The 20,166-nt window shown below is 43.5% G+C and overlaps 1 long non-coding RNA gene across 1 annotated transcript; it reads left to right on the top strand.

Annotated features, from left to right (window-relative positions):
• The first annotated feature begins 251 nt into the window (after positions 1-251).
• Positions 252-19,802, top strand: LOC122675688. Its single transcript, XR_006335318.1, has 4 exons — positions 252-486; positions 8,588-8,700; positions 10,119-10,166; positions 19,576-19,802. It is a non-coding gene; the product is annotated as an uncharacterized LOC122675688 (long non-coding RNA).
• Positions 19,803-20,166: the final 364 nt, after the last annotated feature.

The raw sequence follows: 20,166 nt of genomic DNA, 5'->3' as shown, positions 1-20,166 counted from the left end.
GGCTGCCTGCTTCTGGACACACTTGAGTTTTCAGATCATGGCAACGACATGGTGAAAGTAGCTTGGAGGTGTATTTTGAAAAGCCTGTGTGAATAAATGTTCCTTGACTCTAAATATCTGTAGTAGGCTCAGGAATGTGTTCTTACAAAAGAATCTGTGAAGGACCTGTTTTGCTTACTCAAGGATCTCATTTGCTAATATAATTGTGTGGTGAAAGCAAAAGAGCCAGGTGTAAGTGGAAAAAAACCTTAGTCACTAGGGCTTGTTTGGGCTGCTCAGTGCTGAACGCTGGGGTGACAGGTTCTCCTGCCATGGTGAATCCTGGCAAGATTTGCCTGGCTCTCTGACATTCTGTAGCCCCAACATATGTGGGAGGATGCCTGAAAGAAGTTTCATCCTCAGGTGGTCTCTCCTCTCAACCTACACACCTTGGAGAGCCTTCCCCAGGGTATGATGGTGGCGAGTCTGGGACACATTCATCAGAAGGTAGGAGAAAGCAGTGTCTTGAAAGTGCCTTTAGCTTTCCAGTGGGGAGAGTCACTTTCAAGCTTTGTTTATCTCTCTGTGCCTCAGCTAACCCCAGGAGAAAACCTTAGCTCAGGACAGGAAGCTCAGAGCACCCAAAAGGATGACTGCAGAACTCAGGACTATTTATGTCTGCCTCTCACATGTCGCTCCATCTCTGCCCCAGGAGGCCAGGCTGCGCAGGTGCTCTAAGGGCGTCTGATACACCATCACTTCCTAGGAAACCAATGGGCATGGAGGAAGCAGAGCTCTGGGATCAATTACGCTGGTGAAACTACAAAGGCTAGGGATGAGCCAGGAGTGTTGTGGCTTAGGAACGACTTGCTGAAAAAAGACTCGATGTCCCCAGGTGGAATCCAGTGGCCCCAGGGGGAAGTAACCCAGCATGTCTGGCCCGTTGGCCCTAGTGCTTGGCCCGAGGAGCCAGGACACGCCTGCCGTTCCGGCTGACTCACTTGAGTGGCAAATTCTTTTCTCCCGTACAGTCTTCTCATCTTCAAAGGGAATTTATTAAGCCCCACAATGCCATCAGCACTGGGCCAGGTTTTCGTACTGGCCCATTAGGTGGACACAGGCCTCTGCCCCCGGGAGCGTGCCGAATGAGGTGGAGGATAGCAGCTGAGACTGTTGACATTGTCCGAGATTATCCTGAAGCAGCTGGTACAAACCCTCCTGCTCTTTGCAACGGTGTGTGTGAAACCCTCAGCGCATGCTGTGTTCTCTCTTCACCCCCATGCCTTAGCTCTCTCTGTTCCTTTTGCCTGGAATGCTTTTCCACTCTGTGTGGTTAGAACCTTCAAATGCCAACTCCTAGGCAGAGTCTTGGGCTTCCCTTATGGCTCAGCAGTAAAGAATCTATCTGCAAGGCAGAAGACCTGGGTTCAATCCCTGGGTTGGGAAGATCCCCTAGAGAAGGAAATGGCAACCCACTCCAATATTCTTGCCTGGGAAATCCCATGGACAGAGGAGCCTGGTGGGCCACAGTCCGCAGGGTCTCAAAGAGTTGGACGCAACTGAGCAAGCGTACACACACAGGTGGAGTCTTCTCTGATCACCCCGGGGGGGAGCTGACCTCTCTGAAGTCTGCATCCACATGGCATTTTGTATCCTTGTTAATATGGCCCATACCACTCATGCCAGAAACTTCTGCTTACTTGTTTATCTTCCTTAGTGGAGTCTGGCTTTCTTGACAGTGGTTTCTCTGGTGTTTTCATCTATATTTCCCCACTAAGAATTCAGTAGATTCTCAGTAAACACATGCTGGATTAAGTCCAGCGAGGGTACAGCATGTGCTTTTATATGATTCCACCTTGTGGCGCAGGTCACATGTGTCTTAGTCTCCCGCTTTGTAAAATGGGAGCGGGGAGGATACATGAGGTAAAGGGCCTCCAGGAGGTTTTCTGGCTCTGTCATCTACGAGTTGAACATTCTGGTCTAGCAGAAAACTGAGAGTTCATTATAATTCAGTAAAGACCAGGGTACTGTTCTCATTTACATGTATTAAAGGGCCCCATGGTTACTTTCCACCTCTAGTCTGTCACCTTTACAAATTAGAATTGTGCAAATTCTCTGACTGAAGCTTCAAGAGGCTTGTGATTGATTACAGGAAGTATATACATTTTATCTTCCCTGGGGAATAAAACTGTTGAACTAAGAGATTTTTTGAAAGGAATTTCTGACTGTATCTTCTGATGACTTTTGTCAGCCTGGGTGCTGGGAGGGGTCATTGCGTGACTGTGCATGTCACCCCAGCATCTCTCTTCCCGTGGATGCAGGTTGCAATGCATATGTCAGTTCCAGTAGCTTCTGACCCATCGACCAACACTTTTCCTACACCATCTCTCTGCCCCTTGAGTTAAAGGTTTGAAATTCCCTGCTTGAATAGTATTGAGGGGCTCTCATATTCATAAAATGCTGGGTACTCAAATCGCTTCATTCGTGTCTAACTCTTTGCAATGCTATGGATTGTAGCCCACCAAGTTCCTCTATCCATGGGATTTTCCTGGGAAGAATGCTGGAGTGGGTTGCCATTTCCTCCTTTAGGGGATCTTCCTGACCCAGGGGTCAAACCTGTGTCTCCTGTGTCTCTTGCTCTGTAGGCAGATTCTTTACTACTGAGCCACCATGGAAGTACTTATAAGGTGCTAATAATACACAATTTTGATCTTTCCCTGCCTCTGAAGAGAGGCAGGACGAAGGTTATTATTGACCCATTTTGCAGGTGGAGCTAAGACTTAGACAGGTGAAGTGACTTCAGAAGATGCATGATTAAGAAGAATTTCTGAGTCTGGCCTAGGGAGAGCTGTTTAGTCCCACTGTTCGAAATTTCATGGACTGCTTTAAAAATTGTTTACATGGCTGTTTTCTTGACTGGTTGCTCTGAGGCTTATTATTTGGTGAAACCTGAAGCAGGTGAATTCCAATAGAAGGAAAGAAGGGATCCTAACCAACTTCTGATTTTGTGGCACCAAGAGGCTGTGTTCATTAGTGAGAGGGAAGTCAGATGAGCTGGGGCTGTCCACTGGAGGTTTCTATCATTAGCATCTTACTTTGCCAGTGAAGGAGTTATTGCAACCTGAAGGAGGGCTTCCCTGTGAAAGCCCGAGATGATTCGGCTCTAGGGCAGGGTGAGGGGACATCTTAGGGGTGTGGGGTCTTAGTGCCCTCCCTTTATTTCTCAAAGTGAGCTCAAGGGGGTATGACTTGCTAGTTTTATCTGTGAAATGGAGATGATACATCCTTCCCAGCTTACATCAGGGGTGACTGTGAGGGTCACATATTATATGGAGGTGACAGTGTTCTGGAAACTCAAAGTGCTAGATGAAAATCAGGCAGCCTCATTCCACTTCCAAAACTACAAATGGTCTTACTGGAGGGCTGGGAGCTCAGACCAGTGTTCTTTCCCTAAAAGTGGTTCCAAGATGCATTATGCAAGAGAACACATAGCATAAAGTATGAATAACCACAGTTCTTGTCAGAACACTGGAGAGGATTAAGTTAGGTAATGATGTAAGGGCCTTTTAAAATGGTAACAACTGCTATTGTTATGACATTCTTGTTCCTCAAAGGTTAAAAGGTAGTTCCCAATAACCTGAATGGAATTTACCCAAACCCTCTGTGGTGCTATTTATGTTGTAGCCCTGCCTCATCCTGGGACTAGTTTTACTTGGCTGAGAAGTAACAAAATGGGCTGGGCTGGAAGGCCTCTGCTCAGATTTTATTTCTCATATACCTTTTGGATGCTCTTTCTGAGTCAATGACTCTAGCTTTCTATAACAATCTATAGGCTTCTGGTCCCTTTGGCTCTAACTGATCCCTGAGGACTAATTCCTTTCTGAAGAGGGGTTTTTTTTTTGTTTGTTTGTTTCCTTTTTTTTTACCTGGGGGAAAAAATGGTTATTCTCATAAATTGTAAAGGAAAACTCTTTGGGAGCCTAAAAAACACTTGAAGTGAATAGGGTGCAAACTTGGCTTAATAATATCAAAGGAAAGCATACATGCTTTTTATTTCCTAAGAAAAGTAAAGGCACCTGATGATATGGGGTATGCACTGAGGATATTAAATAGTAAATAAAAAATTAAAGCCATAAAAATAGCGAGAAGACAAATACGTTAATTATAAGGCTTTCTCAGTACATTACTGCAATTGAATGTTAAATATATCTCTGAGCTTCCTGGCAGGCCAGGAAAAAAGTAAACAAGATGATTTACATTATGTTCTTTTTCTGATTGAAGGGAGTGTCTTAATTGTTTGAATTTTTTTTCTGGTACTAATGTTGAAACCAAATTTCATACCGAGTAATCCTCAAGGGTAATGAATCTCTTTAGCAAGAGTTTTACGTCTAATGCAGCAAAGTTCTTCTTATATCTCTATCTTGTTCCCCCTTTTGAGTTCAGAGACTCATATAAACTAGTGCCTAAATTTCTTCCCCTAGATATTCCAAAGTCACCTCAAACTGAACATATACCAAACTGAACTTCTTTCTGAAATTAGTTCATTCTCCTGGATTCATTAATTCAGTTAAAGCAGCATATACACAAGCTGTCCTTCCCTTAGAAATCTAAAGATTGGAGCTTCAGCTTAAGCATCTCATGGCCTAATTCTTACATCTGTACATGACTACCAGAAAAACCACAGCTTTAACTATATGGACCTTCGTCTGCAAAGTGATGTCTCTGCTTTTTAATATGTTGTCTAGGTTTGTCATAGCTTTCCTTCCAAGGAGCAAGTGTCTTTTAATTTCATGGCTCCCATCACTCGCATGGGAGTGAGTTTGTTTAGATGACTGTAACCCTAACCTCCAGCCTGTACCCAATCCATCCTAGAGACTTTCTCTCTTGATTTTGTTTAAATCCACCCTCTGCTCTATATTCCCATCACCACTAGTTTAGGTCTCACCTGAGCTACTGCAATGGCTTCTTAATTTGCTTTCTTATGATTTCAACCTGTTTTGCACACTGCTTCTCTAGAAATGGATCTATAAAATTGCAAACTGAATCCTTCTGCAAGTTTTCCAAAGGCTGTGCATGGCCTTCACGGTGAGATCTTTACTCCAGGCTTGGCAGGTGAGAGTTTCCAGCCTCATCTACTGGTGCACCTCTTACAAATTTTCTATCACAGTCTACTTGTTCCCTCAGCACACATCATGCTCCTGCCTCTGTGCTTTGCACCACCTATTCCTTCTGCCTAGAGATCCCTCCTATTTTGCAAACCTGACATCCTCCATTCTGGAAAGCATTTCTCATCCCCTCTCAACCCCCACCATAGTTAAGTGCTCCCTGCTCTGGAGACCCCAGGACAGGGCATATCTCAGTTATACTTACTACATGGTACTGTAACCATTGGCTTTGTTTCTGAATCCTCCAAGAACATTAACTCTTTTTGGAGCGACAGTGGTGGAGTTTGTTTTCTTGGTCTTCAAAATCACTACAGATGGAGATGGGAGCCATGAAATTCAAAGACACTCATTCCTTGGAAGGAAAGCTGTGACAAACCTAGACAATGTATTAAAAAGCAGACACATCACTTTGTTAGGGCTTCCCTGATAGCTCAGTTGGTAAAGAATCCTCCTGCAATGCAGGAGACCTCAGTTCGATTCCTGGGTTGGGAAGATCCACTGGAGGAGGGATAGGCTACCCACTCCAGTATTCTTAGGCGTCTCTTGTGGCTCAGCTGGTAAAGAATCTGCCTGCAGTGCAGGAGACCTAGGTTCGATCCCTGGGTTGGGAAGATCCCCTGGAGAAGGGAAAGGCTACCCACTCCAGTATTCTGGCCTGGAGAATTCCATGAACTATATAGTCCATGGGGTTGCAAAGAGTCGGATATGACTGAGTGCCTTTCACGTTCAGTTTGCTGACAAAGGTCCATATAGTTAAAGCTATGGTTTGTCCAGTAGTCATGTACAGATGTAAAAATTAGACCATAAGATGCTTAAGTTGAAGCTCCAATCCTTTGGCTACCTGATGCAAAGAGCTGAATCATTGAAAAAGACCCTAATGCTGGAAAAGATTGAAGGCAAGAGAAGGGGGCAATAGAGGATGAGATGGTTGGATGGCATCACTGATTCAATGGACATGAGTCTGAGCAAACACCAGGAGGTAGTGAAGGACAGGGAAGCCTGGTGTGCTGCTGTCCATGGGGTCGAAAAGAGTCTACATGATTTAGCAACTGAATAACAACAAAAGACAGAAATGGAATCTCATTCATCCTCAGTTTCCAGCTCTATACGTGTGTCTGACTTAATTGGAGCCTCATAAGTATTTCTGGACCAAATGGGTGGAAGAAAAAATACTGTTTGACATGCCCAATGAGGTTGAGTTTAGGATGTGTTCACTAGTGGTACAGGGATCCACAGAACTTTTTCTTTAAGATATCTAGAGGAGTGGGTGGAGAGACAGTGCTTTAGGGAAACCTCCCTTGAAAGCATCTTTCTGTGCCAGCCTTTGGTAGCAGCTGGTGGCTGACAATGAATAGTTTTGTTTGCAGAGACCTCAGTGACTGATATCCTGTGTGCCAAGCAGACAAATCTATATGTCTTGATCATCCTGTATGTGGGTGGATGGATAGTGGCAGTACCATTCAATTAAGAAAAGAAAGAAGCTTGGCCAGGTCATGGATTATGATGGTGTCTTCCTGGGTTTCCCTCAAGAAGTATTACTTTCCATCTATGCCCTGGCACAGCATGGGTTGGGTGCTTTCCTTGCTCCACTCCATCGAGTTTTACATCATGTACCATTTTTGTCATATGCATCTGCATTAACAGGGGCACTTTATAAAATGCAGATTTCCCCAGGCCCCCTCATCCCCTCAGAGATGGCCTCCAAGTCGGCTGGGGAAATCTACCAAGCAGGCTCCGTTGCCTAGCTCCTCGCTGACCTTGTCCCAGCTCTAGATTGACAAAGCTTGGGCTCAGTCTTGTTTTTAACCTCCACAGGTCATTTGGTGTGAAAGTCTGTGAGCACAAGTAATTTCCAATGTCCCTGGACCCGGCATAGCAGAGCTGAGCCACCCCACAGTCCTGGGGGCTGCTCTCTTCATGTCACACCGATCCTGCCTGGGAGTAACTCTACTCCAGGGAAGGGATTTGAGCTCCTGTGCAGGGCTTTTCCAGTGTGGTGTCAGTTGATAATTCTTATGAATAGCCATGTCCAATAATTTATTTTTGGAAGTTAATCATAATCACTCAAATCCCAGTAGGATTTTGCTTTTCTCAAAATACTCGCACTGGTGTGATTGCCTTTGATCTCATGGTAGCCCTATAAGGCAAGCAAACCAGGGCTGTTCCCATTTTACAGATGTAAAAACTGAGACTCAGGGAAGGCAGGTGACTTATAAAAGTTCACACAGATGGGATTGCTAACACTTGGTCTCAAGTTTCCTGACTCCCTCTTCATGCTGTGTTCCGTTTTACCTTGCTTGCTGATCTATTATCAGATTTGCAGGTTGAAGAAGAGGAACATTACTTAGGATGATAGAACAGTATTTTAGGGCTCAACAATGTCCATAAAGAAATCCATAATTGAGATTTGCTATAAAAATGCTAAGTACAAATTTAAATAAAAATTTTCATCTTTGAATTACTGGAGGAACAGACACTGTGACTAGATATTAAAACTTGAAACTTGTGTATTAAGAAGGGTTCCAAAGTCCATTATACCAACCTCAGCGTTGATCAAAGTTTCCATAGTGTGATGGAACTAGCTTGCATTCAGTAGGGAGAGCTAGTTGTGGGCATCTTTTCCTCACTTCATGGTTCAGTGATGTCACATTGGTAGCTTGAAATCAACATGGCGCTAGAATTTACCCCACGGAAGTCAGCAAATGCTACAATTCCAGGTTTTATCATCCCAGAGAACCAGTTGTTAAACATTTACCATCACAGCACTGTTTCCAGCTAACAGTGACAGGCACACTCTAAGAATTTGAAAATTCTTCTCTGTTGTCTGCGTGGGACAATCTTCAGTTTTCCAGTCTAACCACAAGTCATACCCCGTTCATGGACTATGCCATTCCTTAAACAGGAGATTCTTTCCAGCTGAGCTTGCAAAACCAAGGTGGATGGGCTTCTACCAATAGTCCTTCATATTTGTATAGTTTGCAGATTGTTTGCATACCCCTCATTACCTCAGAGCTTTCTGTGGTCTGTGGGGCAGATGCCTTCTCCTTTCAGTAGAAAGGAAGGTCCCGAAGATCCCACAAAGATGTGACCACTCCCAATGTCACAGACCTAATGAGTGCAGACAGGGGCTTGAATCCTTCTTGTTCTGTGCTCCTTCCCCTGGTACCAGGCACCCTCCTTCACCTAGGACACTTGCAATACCTGTAGCTCAGGCTGAGGTCTTGGTCATGGAGAAGGGATACCTAGACGCAGTCTGGGGTGTAACATGTCTCTTAGCCTTTGACAGAAAAGGACAAACAGGCTAGCTTGGGACTTTCTGCAAATAACAGCTTGTCCCACTTTACTGGTCTCATGCAAGGGCACAAGTCTACTTTCACTCACCCTTAGCCTTGATCCTCTCTTTGATTCCTTTAAAAACAATTCTAGAGATTTTGTGTCTTTAGGTCCTGCTCTCAGCAGAAATTTGGAGCCTCCTGAGTGACCAGCATTAATGCCCCACTTCCCTTCTTGCACAACTCCCAGCTTCTCTACTGCCCAGTGATGGAATTATTGATTGGTAAGCATTTCACAACACATTTTCAAAACATGCTGAAGGCCAAGAATTAATGACTCATGGGCAGTCACATTTCTGTCTGCCATGGCCCTTCTGTGTTATATTAGTGAGGTTGGTGAATATAAGACCAAGGAGAAACCGAGATAAAAGTCAACTCTGTCCAACTCTGGCCAGCAGGACTATTTGGTGGCTGAAAAAAACAATTCTTGGTCTTCTCTTTAGCGCGTGTTCTGTGGAATCACTTGATTTTTAATACCAGGTATCTTGAAGAATATAAGATGAAATTGAAGGATTTCAGGACTGATTTTGCCACCAAATTATCCCAGTAGGTCAGAGTACCAGGGATGTACTCAGCTGAAGAAAAAGGCCAGGGTGATATCTGGAGGAGGGGGTGTGGCAGGGGTAGGTGGGACTTTGCTGCTCTGTCAGTCTGTGATTGAACAGCAGTCCTTTAGACCTTTAGAGAGATAACCCCCAATCCAGTCTTGTAGATAATTACTCATCTCTTTGAAAAGTGAACATTGTTAGTCGCTCAGTTGTGTCTGACTCTTTTGTGACCCTATGGACTGTTGTGTGTGTGCTAAGTCGCTTCAGTCATGTCCTATTCTTTGCGACCCCATGGACTGTAGCCCGCCAGGCTGCTCTGTTCGTGGGATTCTCCAGGCAAAAATACTGGAGTGGTTTGCCATGCCCTCCTCCAGGGGATCTTCCTGACCTGTGTCTCACATTGAACCTGTGTCTCATGTCTCCTGCACTGGCAGGCAGGTTCTTTACCACTAGAGCAACCTGGGAAGCCCATGGACTCCTGTCCACAGCCTTTTTTTCAGGTGAAAATACTGGAGTGGGTAGCCATTCCCTTCTCCAGGGGATCTTCCCAACCCAGGGCTCAAATCCTGGTCTCTTATATTGCAGGTAGATTCTTTACTATCTGAACCACCAGGGAAGCCCATTCACCTCTTTGTCTGAGGCCAATGAGAACTCCTCTTGGGATATTGTGGAAGAGCGCTTAGCACAGACAGCTCCAGACCAGCTGGTTCACTCTGAACTTGGCCACCTATGATTTGTGTACACTAACAAGTTGCTAAGCCTGTTAGAGCTTTAGTTTCCTCACCTGTGAAACGAAGACAATGACAAAGACCTCCTTTCAGAGGGCTGTTTCAAAGATCAAGTGATAAAATGTATGCAAACATTTTGGGTACAAACTCTAATGCATAAAAAGACCTAAAGTCTGATTCTCCATGGGCTGGTTTAAAGGTTTGGGGGCAAAGAATAGCAAGGGGATATTTTTTTCTTCTTGATATGAAAATTTTTTCTCACCTTTTTTCCCCCTCTAAAGTAATCTAATTTGCAGAATTAGAATTTCTGAATGCCTTTTCAGGAACAATTATGGAACTGAAAATTTCTTCATCATTCTCCTGTAGGTGTTCATACGCTAAATACCCGGAAGGTCCTTTAATATCATCACAGAAGTAAGTGTTATGTAGTTCAAGTAATTAGTGGTGTTTGCACCTCCTTTCTTTACCAGCATAACCCCTCCCCACCCCCACACCCACATAGTCCCCCGCCCCCACCCATGCTCCTGTGGGCAGCGTCGCTCCCCTCACCCCTGACTAGAGGAACAAACGAGTGAAAAAAGGAAGTCAATTCACTTATGTAAAGTACATTCTGGGTGAGGAAAGGCAAGCATGTCTGTCTTCTCTTCAGGACATATCAGGACTTAGGGAGAACTTGGCAGTCTCCCGCTCTCACCTCTCCAGTGTAAAAAAGAGCCATAAGGCTCAGGACTGAGAAATGACTTCACCAGGGTCACATGGCTAGCTTGGGGCAGAAGCAGGATTCAAGTCCCCATCCCCTGACTTCTACCTCCTCTCTCTATTACACCAGGTGTGGAGAGGACACAGAGAACATAAAAGTAGAAAGAAAAGAATACATTCTGGTTGAGTATCTTGGGCTTCTCATTTTCAAGGACAGTTTTATGATCAGTGGCAATGATGCCTCAAAAGCTATGGTGATTAGCTTGAATGAACTTCTGTAACAAACACTTATCACAGCACATGATGCGTCAAACACCTGCTAGATCTGAGCGTTGGCACCAAAGCTGATTTCATGGTCAAAGAAAAGAGGGGGAAAAGGAACTTGGCTTAACAAAGTTGGCAGAGTTTTCACTAGAAAATTCAGAGGTAGTTTCTGTAGGAACAGGAACACATTTCCAAAGTCTTTTAAACTGTCTTTAAATGTGAGAGGGTGAATTTACCAATTAAAGAAGTGAAGATCACTGAGGACCGTTTGGTGCCTAAGGCCTCTTCCAGACTGGTCCCTTCTACCTGCCTTGGTCAGAGTCCTAGAAGCCTCAAGATGGGCAGGTTCAGAGGTTTGCCCTGAGGTTGCTGATTTCCATCTAGGCTCCCACACAAACACATTCCAAAGCACTCAATCTTCTCCATAGAATCTCCTCTCATTACCAGATGAAGTCAGAGGGGCAGAGGCCATCTGTCTCTCAAACGGAGTCTACCCATACAAAGTGGATTCTTTAGCCTGTTTTGGAGGTCAACCTACATCAACAGAATAGGCAGTGATCAAACATACAGTCACTTCCCTTTGGCTACCTACAAATATTTGAACTGCAAGATCTGTTCATTTGTTTACTCTTCTAATAGTTATTATTTGGGAGAGCATTGGGTTAGAATCCCTGTTGGATATGCAGCTTGCTGGACCTCAGTTTCCTCACTCACTGTCTGCCTTGTGGACCTTGCTAGTTGTTTCAGGAATCATTTGAGTGACATATCAAAGTGCTGTTTCAACCCTAAAGGCTGCTGTGAGACTGAAGGATTGTTGCTACTACTCTGTGTCCAACAATGTGCTAGGCACCCGGGGATTACAAAAGAAATACAGGAGATGATCCCTACACTCCAGAAACCTATAACCCTATATTAGGAAACAAGACAATTCATTTGGGTATCCAAATGAAATATATGAAACACCTCAAGGCTCTATTAACTGCTTAAATGATGGGTAAAGACGCTAAGATTTGTAGGAGCTCAGAGAAGCTGAGATCATCAGCCAGGCAGGAGATGTTGGGAATGATTCCTGGAGGAGGTAAGGCTTGAGTTGGGAGATGAAGTAGACAAAGAAGACAGAAAATCTCCCCATCGGGGTGTGGCATAATGGAGTCAAATAGTGGAAGACTTTCTTGGTAGATCAATCTACTTGGCATTAGAGTCACCATCAAGCTTGAATTATGGGTTTAAGGATTTTAGAGAGTTATTAGAAAGGAAAAGTCAGGACAGTTTTTAGGTCAATAATAAGCCATGATAATGATTTAGGAGGACTCACATATGAAAGATGGACTTGTGGGGAGATACAGGAGAGAAGGGGGATGGTGGGGGAGTCCAGACACAGGATGCTGTGGTTTGGACCAGACCAACGGAAATGGTAAGAGAAGGAATTACATGTAAGTGAAAGAGTTCTGCTTGTAACAGGAGAACAAAGTCACCTTATTAATCTTTCCTCCTTTGTTCCTGCTTCAACTTTGGGATTTGAGTGAAATTGGGCAAGGAGGAGCAAGAAATAGGGAGCATCTCTATGGAAGATTCCAGAAAACCCAAATTGGTCTCACCGTGTCTATTTGTCTCTGCATAAAAAAAGGATTTGAAGTTGCTGGCTGATCCAAAGAAAGATAGATTTTAGGAGCTGGCCAAAATCATAAAGTTCACCTGTTCACACCTGTAGCCAATTTCAGAACTTCTCCTCCACTATCTCCAGAAAATATGCATCCATTCTCTTCTTGAACTTCTCTAATGAAGAGCATTCATTAGTGCTTGAGGAAGACCTGTAGTTGGTTGTATCTGTGCTTCACAATTTTTAAACTTTGACCTTGTGTGAATTTCCATAATTGATTCTCTTATTTGTTCCCAGAGGCATCCAGAACTTTTTACATTCCTTTCACATCTTCTTGATTCAGTCATTTAATTGCAGAAGCAGGCCCTACCTTCTAAGTTTTCCTTGTCACTCACATTTATAAATTACCTTTTAAATTAGATAAGTGAAGTGCCACAAAATCTCATTACTTCTATTTTTGGTTATCACTTGACCCCAAGAAAAGAGACTTTGACTCTGGACTTTACAGAAAAAATAAATAAAAAAGAAAGAGAAAATTGTAGGTTCCTTCTTATCCTTCTTTCTTTACTTTGACCGGGATGTTTTATCTGCCTTGTACAAAAGTCAGGTCCCACAAAATAGGTGTTTTCATCTCTTTCTTTTTTCACCTGAGTGGCTGGATATCTTTCCAGGGATTTGGTATCAGAAATCAAATCCAAGAAGTTTAACTCAATTCAGGAGTCCTGCCAGGCAGAGGGTGAAGTCAGGTCAATTAGAGGGGGCAGCAAACATGAAGCTTTTAAAAAGCTACCGCTGTATATTTCTTTACCGTCTGAGCCACCAGCGCTGTATATTTGGAGCACAAAACAGCTTTAGTTGGTAGCAGTTGTTATTAATAAAACATAAAATAAATCATTACCATCACCATCACCATCGCCATCATCATCACCAACACCAACCAGGCAAACTCTCAAATGTCTTCACTGACACAGAAGGAAGATTTGTATAAACACACTACTGTCCTCTTATGGCCTTTGTTATTGTCTAAGCAAGTTATATTGACATGGTCTCTTGGAGGCTATGTTGCAGAAAAACTTCAGTATTTGCTTGAAAAGTTTAGGGTATAAAGGATCATCTTAACAGAATATAGAAAATGCTCCATCAGGTCAAAACTGGCAAGTAAACAAACAGAAGCAGGTCAGTTCTCTTTTTGGCACCGGGCAGGACCATATGCTTCCAGAGATGATAATTTAAAAATAGCCTGTCACACAGCTCACATTGTCACCCCGGGACATGGTGGGGGTGGGAAGTATTGCCTCACACTTAATAATAGTGACACTTCACATTTACCCTCACCTGTTTTCAAAGTAACTCGGAGTACTTTCCAGTTATTAATTTTTCTTAAAAAAATAATAATAATAAGTTGAATCTTTTGGAGTCCCTAGAAGTTGAGTAGGAGCTGGTATGAGTCTTCCCACTTTACAGAGAAGATGACTGAGGTATTGAAAAATAAAGTTACTAAATCAGGATTATGGGGTGACTCAGGGATTAGTCTTGTGCTGTTAAAGCACGCTGGGCTGACAACTGCAGCAACATCCTGGGCTGTGAGAGCCACGAGTTCATAGGATGTTGCACAAAAAAGAGAGACAGTTGCTTCCCATTGCTTCTGTTTTGAAATGTACTTGCCTTTCATTGTTAGCATTTCATCAGTTTCCAATTTTAAGGCCAGTGGCCTACTAGCCATGGTGACCTATATTTGCAGACCAATGTACAGAGGCATGACAGTATAATCTCCACACATCTCCACACTTTCTGGCAACTAAGATGATTTTATACTCACCATTTCATCAGATCTGTATAATGAGCTGTAACTTAGGTAGGGCCAGAGGTTTAAGGGAACAAAGGCTCAGGATGTGAGGGAACTTTCTCACCTCGTGAGTGCAACAGACACCGATGGAAACCCAAGTCTTTTCTCTGCATGTGTGGGATGTTTTCTTGCCCCATGCCTTCATCTAGGTCTAAGTCAAGTGGTGAGACTTGGCTGTAGACTGTGAGTTACTAGGAAAAACATCCCCTTCTGTGCTCAGGTTTGACTCTTCCCTCCATCTCCTAGTTTGGTACCCAACACTCAGTTTCTAATTGGTTGCATAACTTTGAAGGGGGGATTCTAGATGTGGCAAAAAACCAAAGGAAGCCAGTAATAAACTCCCTTTTCCGGGGGAAGGAAATCTCTCGACATACTGAGAGGTCCAGGCAGATGGTCTGGATACATGTGGAGTTCACTGATGTGTTATTGACTAGCCTTAACCCCTATTCCAACTGTAACTCCCTCTGCTCTGTATCATAACCACTCTCTTTCCAACACCCTAAATTCCCTTGCTTCCCTTCATTGGGCAAAACCCCCATACTGGTGAAATGTGATTATCTTCTCAGTCCTCCTTTGCCTGCAACTAAGCAACAGAATGCTGTTAAGAACATTGTGGATCATGTGGTCACTTTAAATTTATGACCACAGCCCTCAGTGGACCCTGCCAGTGTGCCCTCTAACACTTCTAGCAAATTTACTTTATCAGGCTCTGGGTTGATTTTTTTTCATACCTTTATCTCCCTCTGAAATCTCCACCGTGCTGCACCCTCTCTGTACCTCAGGATGATGACCTTCCTTCTTTGTTATCAGAGGAAATCACTGCCTCTTTCCTCTACCAACTCCTTAACTCACCTGCATCTGGACCCACATACACTGCCTACTTCTTATCAAGTGGAGGGAGTGTCACAGCCTCTTAAGTTCACTTCTTCCTTGTGTCCTCTGGATGTTATCTCCTTTCATGTACTTCTTTCCTGCAACATTATTTTCTCTTATTTTGTTACATCCATTCCGTTAACCAACAAATATGTTTTCATAACAACAACTCTCCCTTGACCCCACATATCCCCATAGCTGCCATCCCGTTTCTCTGATGCCGTCACAAAAAAACTTTAAAAAGGTAAAATCTGTGTTTCCTTTCTCCTCTGATCAGCTCCCATTCTTTCCTCAACAATGCTTCAAATTTCTTCTGACTCTATACTTAACAGCCCTTATCAAGGTCACCAATGGTGGATGCACCCAAAGCCAAAATATATTCAACTAACTAGATTATTCGATAGAATGCACCATGGTTGATCCTTCTGATTTTGAACGTTTTCTTCTCTAGCTTTCTGGAATTCCACACTCATCTCATTTGCTCTTACCTTCTTTTTTTTTTTTTTTTTTTGCTCTTACCTTCTTGTCTCCTTGCCTGGCTCTTTCTCCTCTGTATCAAATTTTGGAGTGCTCAGAGGTTCTTGTTTCAATTCTGTCTCTACTCATCCTAGATAAACTCCATGAATCCCAAAGCTTTAATATACTATCTATATGCAGATGACTTCAAGTTTCTGTCTCCACCTGACTTCTCCCTCGAGTTCCAGACTTGATAAAACTCTAATTGTATATCTAATAGGTATTTCACAGAAACCATGACCCAAACAAAACAATTGATTTATCCCTTTCTCCTCCTCCTATTCCTCCTTCCCAAGTCTTCCCTGTCATGGGAAGTGGTTTGAGCCTTCTAGCTGCTATTTGTTCAGGGTAAATACTTGAATCATTCTAGTAATTTTCCTGACTTCCTTCAAGCTCCATGTTTAATCTATTAGCAAGTTACATTGACCTTTACGTCTAAAATAGGTGTCAATTCAGACTATTTTTCATTATCTCCACAGCAATAATCTTATTCCAACTACCATCACATTCTTTCCCTAGACTCTTGTGCCCCTAGTAACTTTCTGTGCAGTCACCAGAGTGATGTTTCGAGAATCACAAATTATGTCACAGCTCTGCCAACTTCTCTTACTATGACCTGTAAAACCATACAGGTCCAGTCCCCTGACTTCCGTCTTGTTGTTCAGTTGCCAATTTGTGTCCAACTGTCTGTGATCCCATGAGCTGCAGGCTGCCCTGTCCTTCACTATTTCCCTGAGTTTGCTCAAATTCATGTCCATTGAGTCAGTGATGCTATCCAACTGTCTCATTCTCTGTTGCTCCCTTCTCCTTTTTCCCTCAATCCTTCCCAGCATCAGGGTCTTTTCCAATGAGTTGGCTCTTTGCATCAGGTGGCCAAAGTGTTGGAGCTTCAGCTTCAGCCTCAGTCCTTCCAATGACTATTTAGGGTTGATTTTCTTTAGGATGGACTGGTTTGATCTCATTGTTGTCCAAGGGACTCCCAACAGTCTTTTCCAGCACCAGAGTTAGAAAGCATCAGTTCTTTAGTGCTCAGCCTTCTTTATGGTCCAACTCTCACACCTGTACATGACTACTGGAAAAACCATAGTTTTGACTGTATGGACCTTTGCCAACAAAATTATGTCTAACATCATCTCCTTTCAATCTCAGCCTCATCCACAATGTTCACTGGGTTTTTTCTCCCTCAGACTTGCCAACGCTTCCCAACCTGAGGGTCTTTGCACTTGTTCCCTCTTCTGCTAGATGCTCTTCTTGCACACTTTCAATGACTACTTCATCTTATCATTCAGGCCTCAGCACAAGTTTTGCCATTCCCTGGGAGCCAATTCACCTGAGCTGCGTTGCGAAGGTGGTCCCCTCCAGGACCGAGAAAATAAGTATCCTCCCCACCTTCCCACCCCAAACAAGTATTTTCATTTAGGTTGAATTTGGGTGAATTATACCCTCAACTTTTATAAGTGAGTCAGTATAAAGATTAACATTGAAATTTGTGCCTACTCTGTCCCTTGTGGTTTAAAAAATATGATTTCCCATGTCATTCAGGGATCTTTCTATGAAGCCCCATCAGATGAATTCTCTTAGGTCTAAGGGCTAAAATGTCTGTTTCCCCTGAGGAACTGGTAATGGGACACTGACTTGGCTTTTTTCTTTTTTTTTGGCTTTGCTAACACAAAGCTCAGAGCCACAGTCTTGGCTGAATTATTGCAAGTGTGTAGAACTATACAACCTGGTTACCTGTGCAGACAGCAGTGTTTGATAGAACTTTTCACAATCATGGAAATATTCCACATCTGCAATGTCCAATAAGTAGCCATCAGCTACATGGAGTCACTGGGCACTTGAAAGGTGGCTAGTGACACTGGGAAGCTAGATACTTTTTTTTTATTATACTTAGTTTTAATTAATTTAAATTTAAATAGACATGTGCCACTGGACTGCCCTGGGGACTCAGACAGTAAAGAATCTGCCCGAAGCTTCAGGAGACTCGAGTTCAATCCCTGAGTCAGGAAGATTCCCTGGAGAAGGGAATGGCAACCCACTCCAGTATTCTTGCCTGGAGAATCCCATGGACAGAAGAACCTGGCAGACTACTGTCCATGGGGTCACAAGGAGTTGGACACAACTGAGCGACTAACACTTTCACTTCACATGTGTCATTGGACTGCATGGGCCTGGGTATTCTATGGTTTATTTCCAAGACATTAGAATTTATTTTAATGTCCACTTTATTATTGGTTATTATATTTCCTATAAGTTGCCTTAATCATTTGTGGCTGGTTAACACACACACACACACACACACACACACACACACACCATTTAAATGAGTAATTGAAGATCACATGGAGAGAGGAGCCTGGCAGGCTACAGTTCATGGGGTTGAAAAGAGTTGGACACAATTGAACATGCATGCCTTAGTATGCTTTTAGCCTTAGGCAACATGGTCAGCAAATGCAAACAATGAGTCTAAAATTCTCCCTCTTTTGTGGAGCTCTGTGGAAAGGCTCCAGCAGTAAGTCTGAGCTCCAGATTCTAATCTTTGTTTTGTGGTTGAATAGGACCGGTGACTCCAAATGAGCTAGATTTTCAGTATGTTCAGATGTAAAATGGGGTTTCTAGAATGATGGCTTGGTGCTTTTGGCATTTGAGATGCCAGATGTGTAGCCCCTGCACCTATTCCCATGCTTTCTGGAACCTGGAGGCTGGCCCTTGACTACCTACTTGGAATATAAGGCAGATGTCAGGTGATTTCATTCCTGTCAGTGCCTACGGCAGAGTCACTGATAAACCAGCTTAAAACAAATATGAATCGTCTCATCTTCCAAACCTCTTTAGGGATGGGGAACCCACCCTAAGTACTTAGGTATTTGGATGGTTTTTAATACAGGATGAGCTACTATTTTTTAAGTTATATAAAAGCATAAAACTGATGTCAGAAGACTTGGGTTTCAATCCCATCTCAGCTACTAACTAGCTATGCAACTTTGATCAAGTCAGTTTCCTTTTCTCTCATATGGGAGGATTGAACCAAATGACATTTAATTTCCTGTCTTACACTAGCCATAACAATAATAGCTAACATTGATTGAGAGCTTAGAATGTGCTGAGGTGCAATACTTTATTTAGTCCTACAGTGGTTGATAATACTATTTCCAGGACAGAGGAAACTGAACTTCAGTGTTTCTGAGAGTTGACAAATGGTGGATTTTCTATCTGAACCCTATGGTCTGTTTTCAGGATTCTCTTTCTTACATTTTGGCTTTGCTAACACAAAGCTCAGAACCACAATCGCTAGCATTTTGTGTTTTATCATAGGCCTTAACACTGTTGTTTTTCTGGAGTTGTCTTAATCCTCTCAACCAAAGCTTCCCAATCTGGGCCCAGTGGACCCACATATTTTCTCCTTAGTCCTTGGAGTAATCAGAATCAATGGGTTGGTTGCCAACACAACAAGTACACAATTATTCATTTGCTTAGTATGCTGTATAAGTATTAATACTATCACTTTCTAAGGATGCCATGACATGGAAAATGTTGGAAAGCACGTAGATTTAGACATACATCATGACTCACTCGAAAGCTTTAGCTTGGACATTTCACAAGTCATCACACATACATTTTACAAGATCGTATCAGCAAGAGATGTTCTGTCCCACAAATTGACTCCCTGAGACGGGAGTATCACAGTCATTTCTGCATCTCCAACACGTCCATCTCAGAACCATCTCCAAAGCTGATCCTCAGAATAGGAGCTATCTTGCTCGGTGATAGGGTAGCATCCCCATGTTGGTTAGAATCCTAGAATTTAGAGCCAGAAAGAAGTTTAGAAAATTTAAGACCATCCCAAAGAAGGTAGAGGCTTTTTTCAAGGTCAGTGTCAATGTTGGAATGAATACTCTGGTCTCTCTCATGCCCAATCCAGAGCCTTTTCCCTGACCCCCGTCTCTCAGACTGAGCAACAGAATTGGTTTTGTTGGGAGATGAGGCAGAGGAAACATAACTGAAATTTCATCTCCCCTCTGCAGATGTCAGGAGAAGTGGAGGACCACTGGCAGAAGAACCTGCCTCCCTGCTCCTTCAAAGGCCACAGACCCATGAGAACCATTCACTGTAGCCTGAGCCACATGCCTGGAGGCCACAGCAGTGCACAGGAAAGCGGGGGGAAGTGGAAACGTGCGAGCAGACGGCTCAAAGCAACGGGCTCACCACCGGAAAAAAAAAATAAAAATAAACACGCTCAGAAATAGTGTAACTGATATGCAAAGGAGATCAAAACAAGGGTTTTTAAAATATCCTGGCTGCTTTAGAGGTGGTGGGGGGTGGTAAATGAAGTGAGGTTACCAATGTGTGGTAGGGGAAGGGGGCGATGAGGGGATGGTTCACTGCAGCCTGCTGGGCCATGGGAAACTGGAACCCCCAGGGGTACTTCAGATGAAAATGTGGGAGGTCTAAATCCCCATGGGGAGCTCCGAGGCAGGCATGGACTTGGGAGCAAGACCCCGCAGAAACCCTCAGCCCCAGACTCCTCCCTTCCTGACTCCTTACTGTTCCCTGAGATTCTGTCCCCTCACTTTGTGTCATAGTCATTTCCCTGGAGCAGGGCATGAGGCTCAGAG

The sequence above is a fragment of the Cervus elaphus genome, chromosome 19 (genome assembly GCF_910594005.1).
Source record: "Cervus elaphus chromosome 19, mCerEla1.1, whole genome shotgun sequence".
NCBI lineage: Eukaryota > Metazoa > Chordata > Mammalia > Artiodactyla > Cervidae > Cervus > Cervus elaphus.
Note: the sequence above shows the minus strand (reverse complement) of the source record. Positions and strands in the feature narration are given on the sequence as shown.